Below are 26,271 nucleotides of genomic sequence, written 5' to 3' on the forward strand. Positions count from 1 at the left end.
TATAGCACATCTACAAAAATTCAGTAAGAATAGAGAAGACCTAAAAAACCATGAATCAATTTCAACACATTATCATAACATGCTGCCTCCAACAAGAGAGTACTATAAACGTTTTTATCAACTGTATGTGTAATATTCACCAACATAGACCATATTCTGAGTATAAAGCATCAATAAATTTAACCAGATACACATTAATACTTTTTGTTATTCAGCTTTGAGAATCTTATAATTTATTTCATGGTTTATCATTTAATTTGTTACTTTTCTTTTGAATTATGGCAGTCTTAAGTAGAGAGATGTAAAATAAAACAATGAAACAAAATAAAAATAGAGATAGGAAACATGGGAAATTATTAGTTATTCTGGTATATTGTTTTGTCTTAATCATGAAAAGTGAAAATATCTGCCAATTTCTGAACATGTATTCTGAGTCACAATTTGTACCAAAAAGTCATTCCTGGATCATGAATTATCATGGCTCAGATATGATAATCCTGCATAGGAATCAATGTCTGTCTACTCCATATCCTATGTTTGTTATACCATACTGTGCCATCTTTCTTTTGACTGCTTAAATGAAGCCCCACCCATGCAGTATTCTCTTAAAATTTCTTGATACAAAATGATTCTGGAAAATTGTCTGCTTAAGACACACACAATGTTTCAAGAGCTGCCAACCTTATGCAATCAAACATGAAAATATAAATTCTTCTAGATTTACTGATAGACATCCTAAGTCATAATTAAACCAATAGCTCTAAATCTCTTTTTGAAAGAGGCGGGATACAAAGTTATTAAAATAAGTACGTATGAGCTATAATCCTCTATTGCAATAATTTTTGGAGCACTATCAAAATTCCACACCAAAATATCTATGACACTAAGGGTGCTTTACAGGATGTGCACATTAAGGAACTAAATAAATGTTGTGCCTTGTTAGATAAAGGAAACAACATATGCTGCAGCTTATAAATATGTATTTAATATAATTCCCAACAGGGCAAATGAGTCATGTATAATAAATGAAATGTTTAGGAACAAAATTTATTCATAAAGTATTTTAATTGTTAGTATTAAGAAGGATACCATTTGTTTTGGTTTTAGCCGTGTTTTATAATGTGTTATATAACTTTTGTATAATATAAATTCATACCCCTGAATTCATGAATACAGATTCATGTAAAATATAAACTCTTATCAGTACCATAGCAATGGATTCTCAGATAATGGACCATAAGACAATGGTGTTTATGATAAACATCAACATAAGCATCAACTGCCTGATGGAAGGTCCAGATAGATAACTTCGTTATTAGTGATCTGGGAAAAAGAACAAATGGGCTTTTTTTTTTTTTTTTTTTAAGATTTTATTTGTCAGAGAGAGAACAGGAGTACAAGCAGGGGGAGCAACAGGCAGAGGGAGAAGCAGGTTCCCTGCTGAGCAAGGAGCCTGATGCGGGGCTCAATCCCAGGACCCTGGGATCATGACCTGAGCCAAAGGCAGATGGTTCACCGACTAAGCCACCCAGGCATCTCTGAACAGGTTTTAAATAAGATTTTAATAAGCCTTACAGAGATACTTAATGGAAGTTTGCAGAATATATTAGAAAGTAAAGAAATCAAAGAACTACATTTTACAGTGATAGAGAACCTTCAAGTAATCACTTGAAGGGGAATGTATGGAAATACAAACTAAGGAAAAATAATCAGATGCTATCAATGGGATGGGTTGTTTGGGAAAATATAATTTATTCAAGGTGGTGCTGAACTGCAAATGAAATGGGTGAGCATTGTGCTGTGGCGCCAAGAAATATCAGTACACGTGTGACTCAGTGTTCAGTTTGTCCTTGTGGAAGGCATTTCTGTTTCTTTTCAGACTCCTGGTGAGAACTAAATTACATATTTAAAAAATTTGAGGCTTTTATGATCATGAAATAGAAACAGCATTAAACAGCTTTAAGAGTAATGCATAGCACAGAACCTTGGAGGAAAATGATGTATAAATAAAATCTTAAAAGATTAATAGTTTTGCCTGAGCAAAATCTTCACAGAAACATTATTGGGTATTTTTAAATAATATGCATCTTAATATTTAAGTATTTTACCACAATATTATAAAACAAGTGGAGATTGCCTTCTCATTTATAACTTACTTGAACAATATACATAATTTTGAAGTGTTCAAAACATTCATTTTTAGGGGTTGATTTGAGAACAATTAAGGTGGACTGAATGAATCCTATAACACAGGCTGAGCAAATACAAATGAGCTGCCAGAGAGGAATCCTGAAAGATGTGGCTTTCTTAAACTCTTCTAGTTTTTTATTGTATTTTCTTCTCACTGGAAAGAATAGATATATGTATTTTTTCCTACTGCAATCCATTCCTCAAGACTTACTGATTCAGAAACGGTAACAGATCTCTCAGTCTGGCCTTTAGGATATCTTTCTTGCAATTAGTTATTTGTGGTTTGTAGTTGCAAGCACAATAGAGCACAGTCAATGACTCAGAGAAACAGCTAATCCTGATGTGGTTGTAATTTGTTAGAACATTAGGGTATAACTGTTTGTTTTCCCAGTCAGGCACAGAGAGAAGTTAGTGTGAATTCAACATTATTTTATTTTAGTGTTTACTTATTTAATAGCAATATTATCTAATAAATAGAAAATGATTGACCACACATCTAATTATTCTGCTTCCAGACCCACAACCTTATTCTCTGTTTTACCTTTATTAGGAATACCCTTAATTGTTTTACATGGACCATTTCAGTGCATATCCCAAGAATAACTCAGAATTAATAGTGTAAATGAAGATTATAAAATTAAAACCATGTTGACATAATGCATATTGAAGTAACTTTATTTCAATGGAAATTCGTACAAACCATTTATTTCGATTTGTGAAAATAAAAGTTGGACTTTAATAGTAAAAAATTAATCAAATTACCACATCTACACCGTAATTTTTGCTGTGTGTATTATTATAAAATATTATAAAAAACTAGTTTTTTTTACCCTCTGACTATGAAACTTTTCTCCAACTCTATTTATGAGGGGATTTTATCAAGATAAAAGGAAGGTGACTTCAGTTTGGGTACAAATGCAAGAACATCTCATTTTCAGAGCTAAATAGGAGTGAACTCTCCTAAGTGTGAAAAGCTATTTCTCAACTAAAATAGGAAAAGATCGGATCAGACCACCTGTGACCATTATCCATATCTAGCACAAATAGCCCTGGTGAGAGAACAAAATCAGTTCATTTTCTTCCTGAGAACAAAGTATATTTGCCAGAGGTTTGTTGTTTCTCTGCCCCTCACTGATATAGAGAAATAATAAGCCAAATTTTCCCCAGTGCCTAAGTCCCTGCCTCACAGTAAATTTAGATACTAAAGAAAATGTTCCCTCCTTCTGATCCATAAACTTGCATTCAAGTTTGTTGAATTGTTACTAAAAGATAATTTATTTAAAAAGTAGAATAACTATGAAACAAGTTTTTCAATTGCAGATTTGTGTGTTTGTACATGTGTGTATATGTATGTGTATAACACATGTATATGTGCCTAAATTTACTCTCAAGTATGTTATATGAAATAAGGTTAATGGGTATAACTTATAAACACATTATTTTATTATTTGTCTATTTACAATTATACTTGACTCAATAGATATTCTGATTATATAAAATAATGAAATTGAGCTCCTTTTAAGTGCATCAAATATTTGGCACTTTTAACACTGATAGCAAATATAACCATGGTTTAAAAAAAATCTGTCCATAATTTCTTAAGAACATTCAAATTTAGAAGGGAATTTCTTGGTCTTTGTGTGATCTTAAGGAAGTAATTTCACCTATCATTTTCTTCATGTTGAAAATCAGCATGTTGAACATTTCCCTACTGTGATTACTTCTCAAATATAATTCTGTGATTCAGTGAATTATCTAAGCACAACACATGTATCAACTTTGACACTTTGATGTTATTTGTCTTTTGAATTCAAGCTTTCCTTTATTCAGTTATGATTTATTGAACATCTATCATGTGTCAGGGTCTATGGTAGACAAAAGAGACAAAATTACACCAAACCCAACTTATCAACATGGAAGTAATTGAATTATCAGAATAATATGTTTTGAAGAGGTCCTAAATATCACTTAGGGCAGTAGTTATTACAAAAAAGTGAATAATCTGATTCCAAAACATGCTATGAAACTAATCAAATTGTAAATTGTACCTAGTTCTTAGTGACTATTGGACTTTCATATTTCTTGGTTTTTGTTTCAAAGTGTTTATTGTGTTTTGCTTTATAATATATATGTTATATACTTGGTAATACATATAGTGCATTTGTATCTATATGCTTTACATATTGGAGGTTTCTTTGTATTTTTAAAAAATTTTAATTCTAGTATAGTTATCAGTTAACAAACTGTTTTATTAGTTTCAGGTGTACAGTATAGTGATTCAATAATTCTGTGCATTACTCATGATTATCATGATTAAATGTACTCCTAATCGCCTTCACCTGTTTCACTCATCCCCCACCCCCTATATGGTAACAGTCAGTTTGTTCTCTGTAGTTAAGAGTCTGTTTTTTTTTTGTTGTTGTTCGTTTGTTTGTATGATTTTGTTTTTTTCTTTCATTTTTCTTTATTCATTTGTTTCCTAAATCCCACATATCATATGATATTTGTCCTTCTCTGACTTATTTCATTTAATATTGTACACTCTAGATCCATCCATGTTATTGCAAATGGCAAGATTTCATTCCTTTTTATGGCTGAGTACCATTCGATTGTATGTATATATGCCACGTGCTCTTTATCCATTCATTAATCAGTGGACGAGTGGATTGCTTCCATATCTTAGCTGTTGTAAATAATGCTACAATAAACATAAGGGTACATATATCTTTTTTTAAGTAGTGTTTTCATATTTTTTAGGCAAATATCCAGTAGTAGAATTACTGAATCGTATGGTAATTCTGTTTTTAATTTTTGAGGAGCCTCCATACTCTTTTTCACCCTGGCCACACCAGTTTGCATTCCCATCAACAGTGTACAAAGGTTCCTTTTTCTCCAAATCCTTGGCAACACTAGCTGTTTTATGAGTTTTCATTTTCACCATTCTGACAGGTATAAGGTGGTTTCTCATTCTGATTTTCATTTGAATTTAACTGATGATAAGTGATGTTGAGCATCTTTTCATGTATCGGCCATTTGTATGCCTTCTTTGAATAAATGTCTATGTCATCTGCCCATTTTTAATTTTATGTTGTTTTGGTTTTTGGTTGTTGAGTTATAGAAGTTCTTTATATATTTTGGATACTAACCCTTTATTGGATATGTCATTTGCAAATATCTTCTTCCATTGCATAGGTTGCCTTTTAGTTTTGTGGATTTTTTCCTTTGTGTGCAAAATCTTTTTGTTTTGATATAGTATCAATAGTTTATTTTTGCTTTTGTTTCCCTTGCCTAAGGAGACCTATCTAGAAATATGCTACAGATGACATCAAAGAAATTACTGCCTGTGCTCTCTTCTAAGATTTTTATGGTTTTAGGTCTCACATTTAGTCCTTAGTCCATTTTGAGTTTATATTTGTGTATGTTGTAAGAAAGTGATCTAGTTTCATTCTTTCGCATATAGCTCTCTAGTTTTCTCAACAACATTTATTGAAGAGACTCTTTTCTTCATTGCATATTCTTGCCCCCTTTGTTGAATATTAATTGACATTATAATTCTGGGTTTATTTCTGGGTTTTCTAGTCTGTTCTATTGATCTATATGTCTGTTTTTGTGCCAGTACCAAACTGTTTTGATTACTACAGCTTTGTAGTGTATCTTGAAATCTGGAATTGTGATGCTTCCAGTTTTTTTTTTTTTTTCTTTTTTCTTTTTCAAGATTTCTTTGGCTATTTGGAGACTTTTGTGGTTCCATGCAAATTTTAAGATTGTTTGTTCTAGTTCTGTGAAAAATGCTGTTGGTATTTTGATAGGGATTGCATTAAATGTGTAGATTGATTTGAATAGTATGGACAGTTTAGCAGTATTTTGTCTACCAACCCATGAGCATGCAATATCTTTCCATTTGTGTTCTCTTTAATTTCTTTCATCAGTGTTATAGTTTTACAGGTCTTTAACCTTGTTAGTTAACTTTATTCCTAAGTATCTTATTATTTTTATTTTTAGTGCAACAGGATTTTTTTTCTTAATTTCTTTTTCTATTACTTCATTATTGGTGGATAAGAATGCAACACATTTCTGTATACTGATTTTGTATCTTGTGACTTTACTGAATTCATACATCAGTTCCAGTAGTTGTTTGGTGGAGTCTTTAGGGTCTTCTCTATACAGTATCATGTCATTCTGCAATTAGCGAAAGTTTTACTTCTTCCTTACCAATTTGGACTTTTATTTCTTTTCTAATTGCTGTGGCTAGAACTTCCAGTACTATGTTAAATAAAAGTGGAAAGAGTGAACATCCTTGTCTTGTTCCTGATCTTAGGGGAAAAGCTCTCAGGTTTTTACCATTGAGTGTGATGTTAGCTGTGGGTTTTTCATAGATGGCCATTATTATGTTGAGGTATGTTCCCTCTAAACCTACTTTGTTGAGGGTTTTTATCATGAGTTGTTGTTGTATTTTGTCAAATGCTTTTCTGCATCTTTTGAAATGACCATATGGTTTTTATCCTTTCTCTTTTTGCTGTAAATGTATCATATTTGATTGATTTGTGAATATTGAACCACCCTTGCATCCAACGAATAAATCCCACTTGATCATGGTGAATGATTTTCAATGTACAATTGGATTCTGTTTGCTAGTATTTTCGTGGAGGATTTTTGCATCTATGTTCATCAGAGATATCGGCCTGTAGTTCTCTTCTTTTGTAGTATCTTTATGTGGTTTTGTTATCAACTTAATGCTGGCCTCACAGAAAGAATTTGGAAGCTTTCCTTCTTCTATATTTTTGGAATATTTTGAGAAAAATAGATATTAATTTGTCTTTAAATGTTTGGCTAGAATGCTCCTCTGAAGCCATCCGATCCTGGATTTTTGTTTGTTAGGAGTTTTTTGATTACTTATTCAGTTTCATTGCTGGTAATCAGTCTGTTCAAATTTTCTATTTCTTCTTGATTCAGTTTTGGGAGGTTATAGGTTTCTAGAAATTTACCAATTTCTTCTAGGTTGTCCAGTTTGTTGGCATATAATTTTTTGTAATATTCTCTTATAATGCTTTGTGTTTCAGTTGTGTCAGTTGTTATTTCTCCTATTTCATTTCTGATTTTATTTGAGACTTTCTCTCTCACCCACACTATCTCTGTATTGGGGGGAATCTGGCTAAAGGTTTATCAGTTGTGTTGATCTTTTCAAAGGAGTTCCTGGTTTCATTCATCTATTCTATTGCTTGTTTTTTTTAGTTTCTATTTTAATCTTTATTATTTCCTTCTTCTTACTGGTTTTGGGATTTGTTTCTTTTTCTAACTGCTATAGGTGTAAGGTTAGGTTTTTACTTGAGCTATTTCTTTTTGAGGGCCTGTATTGCCATAAACTTTCTTCTTATAACCACTATTGGTGAATCCTGAAGATTTGGACCATTATGTTTTGATTTTTATTTGTTTCCATGTAATTTTTTGGTTTCCTCCTTGATTTCTTGGTTGACCCATTTATTGCTTAGCAGCACGTTACTTAACCTCCATGTATTTGTATTCTTTCTAGATTTTTTCTCATAGCTGATTTCTAGATTCACAGTGTTGGAGTGGAAAAGATGCATGGCATGACTTCCATCTTTTTGAATTTGTTGAGACTTGTCTTTGGCCTAATATGTGATCTATTCTGGAGAATGTTCCATGTGCACTTGAAAAGAATGTGTATTCTGCTGTTTTAGGATGTCCTCTTATGAATATATCTGTTAGAGCCATGTCCAATGTGGTCCAATGTGTCATTCAAAGCCACTGTTTCCTTGTTGATTTTCTGTTTGGATGATCTGTTCATTGACATAAGTGCGGTGTTAAAGTCCCCTACTATTAATGTATTACTATCAATTACTTCCTTTATGCTTGTTATTTGCTGCCTTATGTATTTGGGTGATCCCACATTGCATGCATAAATATTTACAACTTTTATATCTTTTTGTTGGATTGTTCCATTTAATATATCATAGTGTCCTTCTTTGTCTCTTGTTACTGTCTTTGTACCATTTGAATATGGTACAGTCTTTGCTTTACCATTGAGTATGGTCTTTACCGTTGAAACTTACGGTCTTTGGACTTTGAGACTATGAAGGTAAATGGTCTTTGGTCTTTGAGACTATGGACATATGGTTTTTCCTTTCCAATCAAAGGATCCCCTTTAACATTTCTTGTAGGACTGGATTGCAAATACTCATATAAATATTGCAACCCCACCTTTCTTTTCATTTCCACTTGCATGATAAATTATTTTCCATTTCTTCATTTCAGTCTATAGACTCTTTCTTTAGGTCTGAAATGAGTCTCTTGTAGGCAGCAAATAGATAAGTCTTACTTTTTAGTTCATTCTGTCGCCCTTTGTCTTTTGATTGGAACTTTTACTCCATTTACATTCAAAGTAATTATTGATATGAACTTACTGCTATTTTGTTACTTGTTTTATGGTTGTTTTTGTAGTTCTCTGTTCCTTTCTTTTGCTCTCTTCTCATGGTTTGTTGGCTTTCTTTAATGATATATTTGGACTCCTTTCTCTTTATTTTTTCCATATCTTTTACTGTTTTTTTGATTTGTGGTTATCATTATGTTGTATATAACATTTTCTGCATATAGCAGTCTATATTAGTTTGGTGGTCACTTAAGTTTGAGCCCATTCTTTACTCTCGCCCTCCCCACCCACATTTTAGGTATATGATATCATACTTGACATCCTTTTATTTTGTGAATCCCTTAACTGAGTTTTATAGATATACTTAATTTTGCTCCTTTTGTGCTTTGTACTTTTCTTACTTCTTATGGTCTTTCCTTTCCAGTCAAAGGGTCCCCTTTAACATTTCTTGTAGGGTTGGATAAGTGGTCATGAATTCCTTTAACTTTGGTCTGGGAAGCTCTTTCTGTTCTGAATGATAGCCTCTCTGGATAGAGTATTCTTGGCTCTTTTTTTTTTTTTTTTCCTTTTAGCACTTTGAATATATGTAGCCTACAAAGTTTCTGTTGAGAAATCTGATAGCCTTGTGGGGCTTCCCTTGTATGTAACTGATTTATTTTCTCTTACTGCATTTAAAATTCTCTCACTATCATTACATTTCTGCCATTTTAATTACTATGTGTCTTGGTGTGGCCTTCCTTAGATTGTTTTGTTGCAGGCTCTCAGGTCTTGGATCTGAATTTCTGTTTCCTTTCCCAAATTTGGGAAGGTTTCAGCTATTATTTCTTCAAATAAATTTTCTGCTCCCTTCTCTCTCTCTCCTCTTCTGGGATCCCTATAATGCAAATGTTACTATGCTTAATGATGTCAGTGAGTTCCCTGTCTTCTCATTATTATTTATTATTATTATTATTACCATTTTCTCTCTCCTGTTTCACTTGATTTATTTCTATTACTTTGCCCTCCAAGTTGCTGATCCATTCTTCTCCTTCCTGTAGTCTACTATGTATTCCATTTAGTTTATATTTAATTTCAGTTATTGAGTTCTTCATCTCTGATTGGTTCTTTCTTATGTTATCTATTTCTTTGTTAAAGGTTCTCACTGAAGTCCTCCCCTCTTAAGTCCAGTGAATATCTTTATGACCATTACTTTAAGTTCTCTATCAGGCATATTACTTATCTCCATTTCATGTACTTATCTTGTTGAAATTTGTCCTGTTCTTTCGTTTGGGACATATTCTTGTGTCTCTTCATTTTGTCAAACTGTTTCTGTGTTTTAGGGAAGTCCACTGTATCTCCCGCTCTTGAAAGTAATGGCCTTATGAAGAAGGGATCTATAGTGCTATAGTGCAATATCCCCTGTTTGCCAGGACCCAGTACTTCAGTTGTGTCTCCTATGTGTTTTGTATGTACCTGACTATTGTGGTTCAGCCAAGTTTGCCTTTATCCCAGTTGTCTGCAATGGCTCCCTTTGCCTTTGTGGGCAGGATTTGGTCCTTGTGTTGTTCGTGGGCCAGTTTGGGGTTGTCTTGGATTTGAGTCAGATCAGGCGTTTTCCAGAGATGAAGTAGCACTGAATTGTAGGGCACTTCCCTGTGTTGTGTACTGAGAAGCTTTAGGGGTTGGATGATGTCGGGAGTCAGAACAGATGTCTGCTCCCAGTCCACGGCTGGGGCCTCAGTGAGACTGGTCTGTGTGGTTATTTTCCCATCTCCCTGGGTTAGGAGTCACTTTGGAGTGGTGTTGTCCCCTGTCTGGACTGCTTGCGCACTGCCAAGTTTGTGGCACCGCTTTGAACAAACTCGACCAAGTGTGTATTGGAGGGGCCAGGTCCACAGTAAAACACGGGGGCGGGGTGTGCAGTGCCAGCAAGATCTGTGCAGACCACTGGAGGTAACCTGCAGCCACCAGGGATGAGACAGGCTTGGTGGAGGAAGGAGATCTGCAGAATTGTGTGGGGGCGGGGCAGCAGTGTTAGCAGGAGAGGCCTGGCCACTGCCCAAAACTCCTGCCAAGGCTGGATGGCTGAGGGGGTGGACCCACAGAAGCATGTGGGGGTGGAGCCAGTGGTATTGGCAAGTTAGGTGGAGATAGTTGTTGCTGTGCTGGTTGCCACAGGTGTCTGTGTGAATAGGCTGGGGGCAGGGGAAGGAAATGATACCTGCCAGCTGTTCGTTCCTGGAAAAGTTTGCAATGATCTCTGCCCCTCCAGCACTTGCTCTGAGATTAGTAAACAAATCTCTTTCCCATATAACCAAGGTGATTTTCAAACTGCTGCTTCTGTGCTTAATCTTTGAGGAGCTTTTTGTTGTGCTGTTCCTTTAGGGCTAGGGACTCAGATTTCTGTCGCCTTTTGGCTTTCCCAGAAACAAACCTGCTGATTTTTAATGTTCTAGGTTTTAACCATATGATTTCGCTGATATGTGGAATTTAAGAAACAAAAAAGATAAACATAGGGGACGGGAAGTAAAAATAAAATAAAAACAGAGAGGGAGACAGACCGTAAGAGATTTTATAGAGAATAAACTGAGGGTTGCTGGAGAGGAGGTGGGTGGGGAGATGGGCTAAATGGGTGATGGGCATTAAAGAGGGCATTTGTGATGAGCACTAGGTGTTCTATGTAAATGATGAATCACTAAATTCTCCTGAAACCAATACTATACTATATGTAACTAATTTGAATTTAAAAACAACTTGGAAGGTAAAAAAAAAAAAAAGTTTTAGGTATTAAGCCTCACTGATTGTAAGAATTCATGAAATTCAGCCTTTCTGGTTTTCAAAGCCAAGTGTTTTGGGGGTTCATTTTCCCCAGGTGGGTTCCCAGGCCTGAGGTGTGCCCAGTGTTCCTCCCTTCCACAGAGAGTCCCGCTAGTCTGTTTAGCTCCTGGCAGTATCTCCAACCTCCCTACCCTCTGTGGTGTGGCCTCTTCTCTACATTTAGTGGTGGAGAGTGTGTTCTGCCAGTCTTTGGGTAATTTTCTGGGTTATTTACAGATTGGGTGTTACCTAATTTTATCTGTGGAACGAGATCAGTTTAGGATCCTCCTACTCTATCTTCCCTGGAAGTCTTCCACTTACTATATTGTTTGTTTATTTTGTTTTTTTTTTCATATTGTTTTTAACTCTCCTTTATTTAGCATTGTATCACAGCATTTTCTGAGGTCATTTTTTTCAAAATCATAATTTAAGTACTTTGATAATAACCCATTATAAGGCACAGTATAATAATTTTTCCATATTCAATTTTAGAAGTTAATTTTTATTTCTTTAATGTTAGTAGAAGAGTATAAATAAATATTAATATTACTCATGTTATACACATACCTATGAAATTCAAGCATTTCTTTATATTTGGGAATATAACTTTTTATTACACTTTTAACCATCATAAATAATGTAATATTTATGAATAATTCTTTGTTCTAATTATTCATTATTTCCTGTTGATATATTCCATGGAGTGAAAGTCTTCCAACCATTCAAATGTCAGTGAAACTATCTCCCAAAGTCTACAAACTTATGCCTATACAATTAGCAGGCTTCTCTCAACTCATATAACTTTATAAATTTCTCTAATCTACACTTATTACTGAAAAATAGCATCAAATTGTTTTTACACAAATACAAAATATTGTTTACATGTATTTCTTCAAATATCTGTAGTGGTTCTCCATTTATTAGAAATCTAGCTGTTCTGACTGATATTCAGAATTCTTTCACACCAGATCAGGTTTATTTTTCCTAATATGTCTTCATTATTATTTTCACAAACAAAATTGTATCTGAAGAGTTCTAAGAATCACATGACTTTTACAAATTGCAAGATTCTTAATACTCTCCCGCTGACTTAATTCCCACATGTCTGCCCAAAATTTGAGAATCCGTCACCAGCAACCTACCAGGAAAGTTGCTTTTTTTTGTTGTTTTTTGCTTATCAGAATTCCTATAGCATTCACTGATACAACTACACATTTAATGGCTATTTACATTAAAATTCCTTTTAATTTTTTAGTGAAATTTTGGTTATATTTCTTATATACTAACCATGCCAAGTTCTTTGGAAATGAGAGCTTTTTTAAGCCATTATTTCTTTCCATAACATGCAGTTCTGCATAACATATAGTAGACATTTGATAAAATAATTATTGTTCTGCTCATTAGCTGCTTCATTTGCCTACGTATAAGACAATGGTAGTAACTATAATTCTAGACAACAATATGAAGAAAGACAGCTTTATTTTGCCTTTATTCCAAATTATGCATCTCCAACATTTCCTATAACCTTTATTCACCAGGTGAATAGATCCATATGAAAGCTGCTTCATTTGCCTACGTATAAGACAATGGTAGTAACTATAATTCTAGACAACAATATGAAGAAAGACAGCTTTATTTTGCCTTTATTCCAAATTATGCATCTCCAACATTTCCTATAACCTTTATTCACCAGGTGAATAGATCCATATGAAATAAATTGAAGGTCCACTTAGATAATTTTACTTATGAAGACCCTGATGGATATGAAAAGTTCTGAAATTGCTATAAAAACAGCCCTCTTTTCTAGACCAATCACTGCCACTTAAAAGCTAGCAGTTCAATCCACTTTATCATCTGTAGAAAAGCTACGTAAATCCTGCCCATTTCTAATGATTATTCAGAGAAACAAATGAAATAATGAATTTTTAAAAATATCTATTAAATATCTATTGAATATATCTATAATATCTATTAAATATGTCTATTGAAATTTTTAAAATATCTATTAAAATAAACTGGCATTTTCCTTTGTGTGTTTTGTCTTCTAACATGTTCAAGATTATACTAAAGTTTCCTTTAACACACATAAGAATTGGGTATATTTGTATTCATAATACAGACCAATTCTCAGAGAAAATGACAGGAATAATCCACCATATGTTTTGCACCCTCTATAAAATGGCGCTCCTATTGGTTCCGGTTATTGGATAAAGTAGCATAATCAATTTCATGTCATCTGTTATGAAACAACGCAATTTCAAAAAGATAAGAATAAATCACTTCCAGGAATTCTGTTTAAAATGCTAAGGGGAGTCAAAAGTAGTGTTATTTCTGTTTAATGTGATTAACAAATAAGGTCAAATTAAAAATAAAATAAAATGGAATAGAAGGGTGAGCATGTGTGTCAGTTTTGTGGGGTAACTGGTCAGTCATAGTAATAATAGACATAGCCACTACCTGTACTTGAATATAATTATAAATTGGTTTGGGGAAGTATAATATTAGGTGAAAATAAAATAATCTGGAGGATTTAAACAAATAGAGCTTCTTACAAAACTTTCAAAAATTCAAATAGGTGAAGTAAAGAGGTAGTGTCTCTGACATCTTTTCATCTCCCACATTAGGAAAATTCAGAGAGCAAATTATAAAACAACCTATGAAATGTGTATTTGCTTTATAAAAGTTCTGGGAAATTTATGTATGACAGAGAAAGTCAAAGTCTCTTTCAAAAACAGTCTTCTAAATGCATCAGTATTTGCTGTCATTGCTATGGAAATCATAAATCTGATAACCTGACCTTGAAATATAAAGTAACCCCTCTACTCTTTTTCTCTTACTTAAATCGTCTCAGTTAAGCGTGACAATGAAGGGTAACTGGCACATTTTAGGAATTTATAAGTATTTGTGGAATAAAACAAATATATTATTTAATTATGATTGAGTTTATACTATAAATATATTTTTTGCCTGATGTCTAATAACCAAATGTCATTTAAATAGTTAATCACGGAAACACTGAAATTAAACACTTTATAGTCTGCTGAAAACATTTTTTTGGAGAAAGGTTGATAATCAGCAGATCTGCTCTTTCCAGTTAGCCCATAAGAACTCTAAAATGAAAAAAAAAAAAAAAAAAAAAAAAAAGCTAAAACGATGTGTCCTAACAAAATAATGGTGCTTTTAGATTCACATGAAATATCATTTAAAGTCATATTCTCTATGAAGTTAAGAGTTTCAGGATGTGGCAAGTAGTCTTTTTTTTTTTCCTTTTGTAAGAATATTAACATTAGAAGGAATGAGATGCTGTTGTAATGGGGAGTGTAGTCTGTGATTTTCAAACAGCTGTGGTCTCCTGAAAGCCAACTTTCAAAAATTAGGTTATTTAATTCATCCAATTTTCTGAAAAAAAATTATGTTATCTAGCTCAGATCTGGATTAGCATTTGCACATCTTCTAATCTGTGGTAGGATGACCTCAGGACAGACATCTGTTTGGATATCTTGGATGAATTCACATACAACCATCTGTTCATGGAAGAGTAGCCTCTTCAAAATTGGTCAGAACCTTTGACGAGACATTAAGGGCACAGAGTTTTTCAGTATTGCTGTACTCTTACTATGTTACACTGAAAAAAAAACAAAACAAAACATGAGAATCGCCATGTTCTAGGGTAGATCAATCAGTGGCATATTAATTGAAGATTCTAAATCCTTTCACAGAATGCTTAACTTTAGATGAGCACCAAATTAAATGGACATATGAAATCTGATATCCATATTTTGAACACATATCTGAGAAATCTATAACAAAAGTAATTATGAACTATTAAAAATATGAACGTCTGATTATAAAATAGCACTGCGTGATATATTTATTTTAAAGGGAATGGGGAAAACAACTGCAAGAACAATAAATCTAAAACTTTTAAATGAGTTGAATTTGCTGGGATTGAGAAACAAAAGCAAAATAAGGCCTATTGTTTTCTCAGTAAATAATAATAAATTTGAAGGATAAAAATGACCCACCAGATTTTCAGAATCATGAGTCTTTTAGATTTTTCATAAACTAATACAACCATGATAATCATATTTATAAAAACAAGAGTGAAGGTTATATCAGAAAATTAAGCATTCTAAGCTACTTGACACTGTACCAACCTACTGGGTTGAGCTGTCTCAAGTGTATTATTATTAGGGCACTCAATATTCTTAGAGAAGGGAATATTTATGATGCTTATTCTATCAGTTGGCATAGACCATCTGTTTTCTGTAAGCATAACCTCTTAAGTAGCTAACACAACAAAGTATCTTTTTTTTAATGGGAGAGTGGGGTTAGGTTTTTGTTTGTGTTTATTTGTACTTTTTCCTTACTCATATAAAATCCACTGTAGGTTTGGGTTATTTAACAAGGAAGCTGATTTTCAATCTGTGGCTCCACCTAAATACATTCTTCTGTGATTACCATTAAGAGAGTAGGGTCTTGCGCTAGCAACTGAATGCACTGGCCAGAAAGAGGCACATGTCATTTCTGTCCCCAAGCTATTGGCCAAAATAAGTTGCATGGCACTATCTAAAGGATGGGGTAGAAAATATAATCTTGTGCCTGAAAAAGAAAAAAAATAATCAGATAATGTGAGCAAACATACATGTATATATGTATGGATATGTATATATGCACATATGTGTGAAATATGTTTGCATGCATATTCTTTATTAGGAAGAAGATTAGACATTAACCCATGTGCCAGTATTTGTTAATACTTAAGTCACATTTAAAAAAAATCAAAGAGCATCAAGTGCTAATATTACTTTTATCAAAACACTTTCACTCCTATACCATTTCACCTCATACTATACATTATTTTCATTATCATACTATACAGTATTATTTCCACTAAACATATGCCATGTAGGCTATATGGCTTTTAAAACAATTAGAATATTTTATCCCATATATTTTTTTTCTCCTATCTTGTGATTTAATTGTGTTTGAAAGACACAAATGGGGTTACTTCAAGTTTCATAGTCAGGGTATCAGGTTTGTTACTTCCTAAATGCATCCCTTATATGTGAAGCACAGTGCTGAGCATGAAGCATTTATTTTTTACTATTATTTTATTTATTTATTTCATTGTATACCTTTCTGAATTTTTTCCACAAAGAATAATGGCTTGTTTAATTTTTACTTTTCTCTTGGGGAAAGCAAGCTCCTAAAATAATGTTATTGTTGTTTTCAGAGCCAGGTGTTTTGGACAAAATGAATCCACAGGAAAGACTTCAGGCAACCATAACATTCAGGTAATACATAATGAATATATTCTTAACCATATGACTTCTGTAATAGTCCTATTTCAGATAAAGAAATCAGAAAACAAATGTTAACTGTCTTCATTCTACTTACAATAATGGGTGCAGCTATAGTCTTTAGTGACTACTAGAACCTAATTTCAAAGTCTTCCTAGTGCAGGCAATGGAAATAAAGAGAATACATCCTAAAATCTCTAGCTTAGTAGCTCTTGAAATCACTATAAAACATTGTCTGTATTCCATTATGGTGTTCTCATATAAGAATACAAATCTAAGTAATTTTAGTAGAGTTTATATTTGTTCAAGAATTTGGTGGCAACTTGGGAGATATCAGCTGGAGTGGCTTGCCTTACTAAGTCTGCAGTGGGAGAGATGCAAAGACCAAAAATCTGATCATTTCATTTCATGGATGATGGAACTGATGTTTGAAAGAGTTGGGAAGGGGTCTCAACTCACAAAGTTCACTAATGATGGTGTCAGAATTTCAATCCATCCCTCCTGATTTATATAGTATATCTTTCATTTTAAAGCAAGGTTTTCCATCTTAAAAAAAAAAAAAAAGCGGGGGGAGGTGTGGGGTGGGCACTTGGGTGGCTCAGTTAAGAATCTGCCTTCAGCTCAGGTCATGATCCCAGCATCCTGAGATCAAGCTCCGTGTCCCTGCTGAGCTTCTCCCTCTCCAACTGCTCCTTCCCTTGTTCATGCTCCTTCTCTCAATCTCTCAAATAAGTAAAATCTTTAAATAAATAAAGAAATCAAGGTTTTCAAAAGTAATCATACTTTTGATTAGATTTCCAAACATATCTTAGCCTTTAAATACATTTGTTGCAAATTCTGCCATTTTTAATCAGAGCTCGTTTTATGTTCTTGACCAAGAGTATCAAGTAGAGATGAAGTAAGTACTGCCCAGAGAATTAAAAGAAAAACAAGAAATCCATTAATTTATTTAGATAAATAGCCCATTAAAAAAAAATGATTCGCTATCACTGTCAGCATTCTCTAAGCCTCTCACTGGGCGCTAAAAGCAGTCGGAGAAAAATCACACACCGGGGAGGTTGTTAGCAATATAAGTGCATAGTCACTAACCTCAGCTGGATCTCAACACTGGCTGAAAAATTTATTATTACGTTTGTTTTGTCTAGTTTCTGTAGTCAAACTTTTCTATCCTCCACACTCCTCCACCTGAGTGGTTCTCAGCAGACGACCTTGCCTCCTACTTGGTAGAACAAATAAAGTCTATCGCAAGCAACCACCTCAGATTCCTGCCACCAAGTCTTCAATTCTACATCTACCTGTACTTATTTTTAATTTATGTAAGTGGTATTTTCCAATAGAACCTATTTTTGTCTGTCAATAATGTCTTCAGGAATATCCGCGTTGGACTGTGTGCGCCTGACTGCATATGTCTGATACTGGCTGCTTCTAACTGCTGCGTTCCACGCACAGTGTTGTATATCCACCGCGGTCTTCCTATTGCCCCAGTGGGGCTTTCTGAGAGGCTTCCAGCGTCCACTACCATAAACGATTCTGTGATAAACATCCTCAAACGTATACATGTGTGAGGATTATTTTTTAAGTTGATGTATTTAAGAAGCAGGATTTTTACCTGTACTTACCTTGACTGAGTGGAGATACAACTAGAATGGCTTTATTCCTTTCCGTTTTCAGCTGCAGTGCTCATCATTCTTTCATTTACATGGCTGGTAACAAAATTCAGCATGTTCCGGGTTTTCCTGATTGAATGCTGGTAATGTGTTAATAGGCAGTTTTTAAGTTGCAGTTCTGTAATGAATAAATTGAATATCTCTTTTCATTTGTTTGACGGAATTTGGGGTTTCATCTTCTCTGAACCGGCTATTCATATCTGTTTGCCCATTCTTCTGTTAGGTTGCATATATATATATATATATATATATATATAAATTTTTTATTATGTTATGTTAGTCACCATATAGTACATCATTAGTTTTTGATGTAATGTTCCATGATTCATTGTTTGCCTATAACACAGAGTGCTCCATGCAATATGTGCCCTCCTTAATACCCATCACCCGCCTATCCCAATCCCCCACCCTCCTCCCCTCTGAAACCCTGTTTGTTTCCCAGAGTCCATAGTCTCTCGTGGTTCATTCGCCCTTCTGTTTACCCCCCCTTCATTCTTCCCTTCCTTCTCCTATATATATTTTTGATTTCTAGACATTTCTGTTCACTTTAATGTCATGAACTTATTCATTTTAGATAATACAAATATCTTCCAAATTCCCCTTTTTACTTATTCTCTCCATGCTTTTCTCCATTAAAAATGACCCTTAAATTTCTTGCCTCATTGTTTGCACTTACAGGTTTTAATAAGTAGACATTTTTAAAATTTCAAGTACAGCAATAATCTTTTCACATTTTTTTTAACTTCATAGTTTCCCTTTTCTAACTAATGTCCTTAATCCACATGGATCCTTGTTATATATAGGCATTCAGTACGTTATTGTTTCTCTGAGTTAACCCAAATTTCCCAACATTTCCCAAACTTATACATGCATTCCCCATTAAATTAAAGGAATATATGTATATATTATATATTAAGTATTTTCTCTAGCCCTCTCTGTTCTATCCAACTGTAAACTTTTTTTTTCTGTTCTTGCATCAAATTCACACTAATACATATTTGCAGTCTTACTACTTGGCAGGGTAAGTTCTCCTCAGTCTTTTGTTGTTTTGCTTTGTTTTGTTGCCTGTTTCTTTTTTATTTTTTTTATATAGGTTGACTCAGCTATCCATGGCCTTTTTATTTTCCATATATTTTTTCTTGAATAAATTTGTCAAACTTCTCAAAAATTTAGATGGAAATTTGATTCATATTGCATTGAGTATATTAACATATTTTTAATATCAAGTTGGGCTATCTTTCATTTATTCAGATCTTATTTTATGCTTCCTCATAGAATTTTGAAATATTCTATGTAGAGATTGTATATATTTTTGCTTAAACTCCTAGATTCTTTAGATTTTCTGTTGCTACTATAAATGGTATCTTCATATTTATAAGACTGTTTCTTTTATTGAGACATAATTGAAACACAGGGAAACCCATTGATCCTAAGTTTACATTTGGATAGGTTTTGACAAAGGCATAAAGCTGTATAAGCCACATCCCTATCAGTATATATATATTTTTTCTCAGCTCCAGAATTCTTCCTCTTGCCCATTATCAGTCAATTCCAACTTTTGCTCAAGCAAGTGTTGTTTTGATTTCTATCACCATGGATTTCTCTTACTATGGGTTGCCTACTCTCAGACTTCATACAAAGGAAATTATACAGTTGTGTACTCTTACGTGTCTGACTTCTTTCACTCAGTTGAATATTCTTGACATCATCCATGTAGTTGCATGTACCAATAGTCTGTTCTTGTTATTGCTGAGTAGTACGCCATTGTATGAATAGAGCAGTTCATAGTCATTTGTTTTTCTGTTGATAGAAACATGAGATGTTTTCAGTTTGGGCTAGAATGAGTAAAGTTACTATGAATAAGTCTGTAAAAGTCTTGGTATGGACATATTTCATTTTTAAAATAATGTCTAGAAGTGGAATTGCTGAATTCTAGAGGAAGTGAACGTTTGTAAGAATTGCCCAACAATTAAAAAAAAAGTTGGACCGTTTAATCCCCATCTGTAAGAAAGTTCAGGTGCCTCCATACTCTCAACAGTATTTGTTATTATCAGATTTTTTTTTAAGTCACATATCTTTTCTGTTTTAGCCGTTTGAAATCATACAGTTGCCTCTGAGGATTGCTATAGCTACAAATATCAGCATGTTATGTTTTCATTATTATTCAGTTCAAATATTTTCCTTTGATTCCTGGGTTATAGAGATGCGTTTTGTCTAATTTTCAAGTATTTGAAGATTTTCTGAATATCTTAATGATTTCTAATAGTATACCTTTGTGATTCAGAAACCATGCTCTGAATGATTTTGATCCTTTGAAATTTTATGGAGACTATTTTGATTCTGAATTAATGTTTTATATTAACTTGAGAAGAATGTACTTTGCTTTTATGGGGTGGGGTTTTCTATACATATATATGACATCACTTTGGTCATTATTTATATAATTGTGGATTTGTCTGCTTTTTTCTTTCAGTTACAATGTATTGTTAAAGTCTGCAGCTATATTTGTGGATGTATTTATTTCTCCCTTTAATTCTTTTTTTCTCGGATCTGTACTATTGCATGCATACATAGATTACACTTTGATAATATGACCCTTTTGTCAATATCAAATGGCCTTGTTTATAATCTTGTGCTATTGTTTTTTTTTAATTCACTTTTTTCCTCATATTAATAGAGCCACTTCAGCTTTCTTATGCTGCATAGAAGAATGTTTGCATAAAATAAGTTTTTCCTTTATAGATTGTCAGTATCAGTGGCTTTACGTTGGAAGTGTTCGTTGTATGTTTGTATATTGGTTTGTTTTTATTATCTGCGTACAATAGGAAGATATGCTTCAAAATGCAAAATAATTATATATTTTCCTACAAAGAAATATCTCAAGAAATTATTGCCAACTAGGCAAAATGTTTGTATTTTTTTCCCCTTAAACAAAATTTTAAATTATTGAGGTATCTATTGGGACTAGATTTAGATGAACAACAATTCCCTGGGTGTAGTTTCTTAGCTTCTCTGTAGCTAAGGCTATATTTCTCTCTTTGCTATATGATTGTCTAAGACATTCTTAGGGGCTTATAATTATTTTATTACTTTATTACAAATTGCACCTGAACTCTATCATTTTACATACTTAATTCTAGGTGTACTCTATTTTCTTATTAGATTTTTGAAAGTGCAATTAGTCTAGTCTCTATTACTCTACAAATGTCTAGATTTTCTTTTCCCATTTTTTCCCTTCAAGACAAGTTTAAAATATTAGTTCAGTATCTTGGCTACTAAAAACTCATCATTAATTTTATTTCCCTCTTAATTTATAGCAAGCTATTATCCTTGCTGTCTCAATCCCTTCTGCTACATTTGTTGCCTGTAGCTTTTATTTTATGCTCTCACTCATTTTCACTTGCTATCAAGCTTTAACCAATCAATGTGTATGAATGTGTATCTGTATGTTTCTGGCCTCTTATTACTTTTGTGCCAAGCAATTAATGTTTTTGAGTTTTTATATTATTAATGACTTATCTGTGTTTTCTTTCTATATTAAAAATCATTGTATTTCATGGTATGAAATACAATAAATAAAAATTCCATTAATAAAAATTCCTCTCTAATAATCTTATAAAATGTACCCACTCAGGAGGATAATGCTTCCTTGTTTTCCATTTTTGTTTCTCCCCAAACACTGTAACATAATTATAAAGCCCTCTCTTTAAACAGATGGAGCTTAGAAGTTAAAGTTAGATGAACGGTTTATGGCAGTGATAATATAATGAGAAGAAAACTGGCAAATTATTATATCTCAAAACAGATTCTTTTTTCTATTAATTATATGTTATTGGTATACACATAGGCAAAAGGTCTTCTTCAAAATGTTTGCAAACCAGAAAAGATCACATTTATTTTCAGGTGAGCAAAAGAGTCAAAAGAATAAGGGAAATTCCAGAAAAATATGTTGGGGAATACAATCATGATTTGGAAATGCCATTCTAAACAGGAGTATTTATGACTGAAAAGTCTACCAAGTAATATCTGAGATTTTTAAAAAAGATATTTTACTGGGGAAAAATAATGCTGTTTAAATGAAACTTCTGCAGATTTTATTCATCTGTTTGTGTGGTATTTTCATTACCTTCGATAGTAAAAAAATCTCTTCCATAGAATTTTCCAATTGAAAACTGGAAACTGAATATTCAAACAAAGCAGATATAAACCCTGTGGGATTGGGTGTTGGATATTCAGGAAGAAATGTCCCTTTTAGCCAAGACCAAGTTTTGGAAACAAACTGACAACACTAACTGCGTTTTAATAAAAATCATTTCACTGCTTCAATATGCATGGCAAACAGCTGCAAGTGTCAGGTTCAGATAAGCTGAAAGCAAGATGGCTGAAAGGTACATTTTCTAATCAACTTCCTGAATTATCTTTGACTCCTGGTATGGCCTTACATGTGACCTAATTATGAAGCATAACATGCCAATATTTTCATAACAAAAAAATGAAAATTGGTCTTTTAATTCTTTGGAAATGGTTTATGATGTTATCCTTGCCCTGTTACTTCAATGAATTTTAGATATACTCTTCCCCTTAAACTTTGTCTTTTGACTAAAAAGTGGCAGACACCAATTTTTGGTGACGTCACTTTCATTCTGTGTTCCATTTTGCACAGTTTGCAAGTTCTCAAATTTATATATTTCAGTAGCTTATATTTTTTTTTCCTGCGGCCATAGTTGGTTAAAATCTTTTAAAAATGAACTTTATCTAGGCCATGGCCAAAGTGGTTTACTTCTTAAAAAGTAGACAGTAAAGACATGGGAATTCAAAATAACATGCCTCGGTATGTTTATTAAGAGTAGGATGGGAAATATGGATTGTATTATTTTTTTTCCTGCTCTATACTTCAAAAAGTTTAGTGACTTCATTTCTATATTAATCTTTCTTTGTTCTTAATTCCCCTATCCTATCCTGTTCTTCTTCCTTTCTTTTTTCCTTCTTTTCTCTCTTCTCTTCTCACCTCTCCTCTCCTCTCCTCTCCTCTCCTCTCCTCTCCTCTTCTCTCTTCTCTTGTTCTTTCCTGAAAGGCACTTTTTTTTTTACCATGAAGAAGCATGATATAGAATTTAGATTTCTTTTTAAAATATTTTATTTATTTAGAGAAAAGAGAGCGAGTGAGTGGGGGAGGGGCAGAGGGAGAGAGAATTTCAAGCAGACTCCATACTCAGCATGGAGCCCCATGCAGGGCTTGATCTCACCACCCTGAGATCATGACCTAAACTGAAATTAAGAGCTGGATGCTCAACCAACTGAGCCACCTAGGTGCCCCTGAAAGTACCTTTTTTTTTTTTAAACCATGAAAAAGCATGGTGTAGAATTTATATTTCTTAAGCTATAGTTAGCATTGAAAAATGTGTACATGGAAAGATGACTAAGAGCATTTCAGGAAATAGGTACAAAAGGTTCTAATGTAGAAATGAATTTGGCTAGTTCAAGAAACTAAAAGACTAGTAGAGAAATGAGAGTTCTAATTGATAAAGTGGTATCCATGTGGATTCTGATATTACTGAAAGTGGTAAGAAATAGAGAAGAAAGATAAACAAGTATTTAACTTCTTCAATGACTGCTGGGGAGTGAACAAGAGACAGATAGGTGAAGAGGGATGATAATGTTCGAGCCTTGAGTAACACACAGTGAGAGAAAGTTTTGCTATTATGTTTCTGGTGGTGGTGGTATCTTTTAGGACAGTAAAGACCCAGAAGTGGCAATTGCAAGCAAAGAGGTATCAGTTTACCATCCTAGTATAGCTATGTAAAAAAACAAAAATAGTTCCAGATTGGTGAAATCATAGGAGAAGCTGTTGTTCAATTGACAGCTGGTTTTCCATAAAAGCAAAGATAGTTAGAACAATGCAAAATGGTACAAATATAGGCAAGTTTGTTGATTATAAATTGGTGAAAAGTACGGAGAGAAAAGGAAGGGATGGTGGATTGGAAATATATAGAAATACACAGAAAATATACAGAAATGATAGGTTGATTGGAAGGATGAGATTTCTGTCAGTGATTGGGGTCAGCAGAACTCTAAGGCAAGATGGATTCATTCTAACAGTCTGAGTGAGGCAGGGTAACTAGACTTACTGCTGTATTTCCAAATACATCCTCTTGACTCTAGAAGCATACAATGTGCAGATTCTTGAAAGCTTCATGTTTACACATGGTACTGATACACAAATGATAACTTCTTGATGTTTCGTGATTCTGAACCAATTATTCCAGTAAAGGTGAAACAATGGCAAGTAAAAATTGTATTTGTCACAGTAAAGAAAAAAATAGAAACCAAAAGGCTCAGGACTGTGGATCACTCACGATGTGTATTCATGAATGCAAATAGACAGTGTGTTAGTTTGCTGAGGATGCTATAACAAAATACTACAGACTGGCTGGCGTAAACAATGGAGATTTATTTTCTCACAGTTCTTGAGGCTGGATGTCTGAGATCAAGGTATTAGCAAGACTGGTTTCATTTCCAGTCTCTCTCCTTGGCTTACAGATGGCCACCTTTTAACTGTGTCTTCACATGGTCATTCCTCTGCATGTACATGATTGGTGTGTCTATCTATGTGTCCCCATTTCTTGTTCCTACAAGGATATCAGTCACATTGGCCTAGGGCCCACCCCAAAGACTTGATTTTAACTTAATCACCTTTTCAAAGACCCTATCTCTAAATATGGACATACTCTGAGGCCTAGGTTTTTAGGATGTATGAATGAGCATATGAACATATGGATTTTGGGGGAACCCCTAATAAACAAGTAAGGTTAATGTGCTTTTATCTAAAGGTCCATCTGTGTGCCTTTATAACAGGATTGTCTATTCTACCACCTACTTATAAGGTTGGAAATGTGCAGCAAGGAAAGAGCAAAATATACCTAAAGAGCGCAACATTCCTGGAGTTTATTCTTTGGCCTCTTGATACCTCATGAAAATGCAGAACTTAGATATAAATAATTTGACAAACAGACATGGTATGTAACATTTCATTCAGTGCAGTCTACAAAAATTGAAAACTTCCAGGTGTGTGTATAAGTAAACCTAAAATGGATTATACACATGTGATAAAATTTACCACAGTTTTTAAAAAAAAAAAGACACTAACAAATTTCAAATCTGTTCTAATTAATTATGTGGCATTAGACAAGACATAATAAACCTCTCTATTTATTCTCTGTAAAATGAGAGTTACGGACAAATGTTATCTAGGGATTCTTTCAGTTTAAAAGTTTCTATCTCTGTTTTTTCAAATATTAAATAAGATTAGCGTAAAAATGGGGTGAGATTTGAAGAACTTTAACTGTATGACAGATAACATTAGTCTAATCTTATAATCTTAAATATTCTCGTAATTCAATGTTGCATTTACTTTTTTTGGAGGGGTAGGGGTGATATTAAGCATAGCTTCAACTCTGTGTAAAGCTTCAATACTCCTTCATATTTCATATTAAATCCTATTTTCAATAATATTACTCTGTTTCAGAGGAGCATCACAAACTTCAAATTTTTTGTGTGTTTACAAGGTGGAGGAAGAGTTACAACTATTCTCTTGCTGCTAGGTTTACTTACCAAGTGATCCTACTCTAATGTAAATGACCCCATAGCTCCCCGGCAAAACTTCTAACATGATACTTTAAAAACAACATCCACACTTGCAGTTAAGGAACAAAATAAAGGTAAAACAAACAAATAATATAATAACTATACAAAAACCTAACTGGATGACATCATTATCTGTGCAAAATACCTCCCATCTCAAAAGTTACTTTTTCTAAACTGAAAAAGATGTCACCACATTCTTAGTTGCCCATTTATTATTTCTTTAAAGTTCACATATAGATCCTCTTATTTTGAATATAATGGCTGAAATAAATGCAATGAATTG

This window comes from Ursus americanus, chromosome 10 (assembly GCF_024610735.1).
Source record: "Ursus americanus isolate L20-20 chromosome 10, mUrsAme1.1.p, whole genome shotgun sequence".
NCBI lineage: Eukaryota > Metazoa > Chordata > Mammalia > Carnivora > Ursidae > Ursus > Ursus americanus.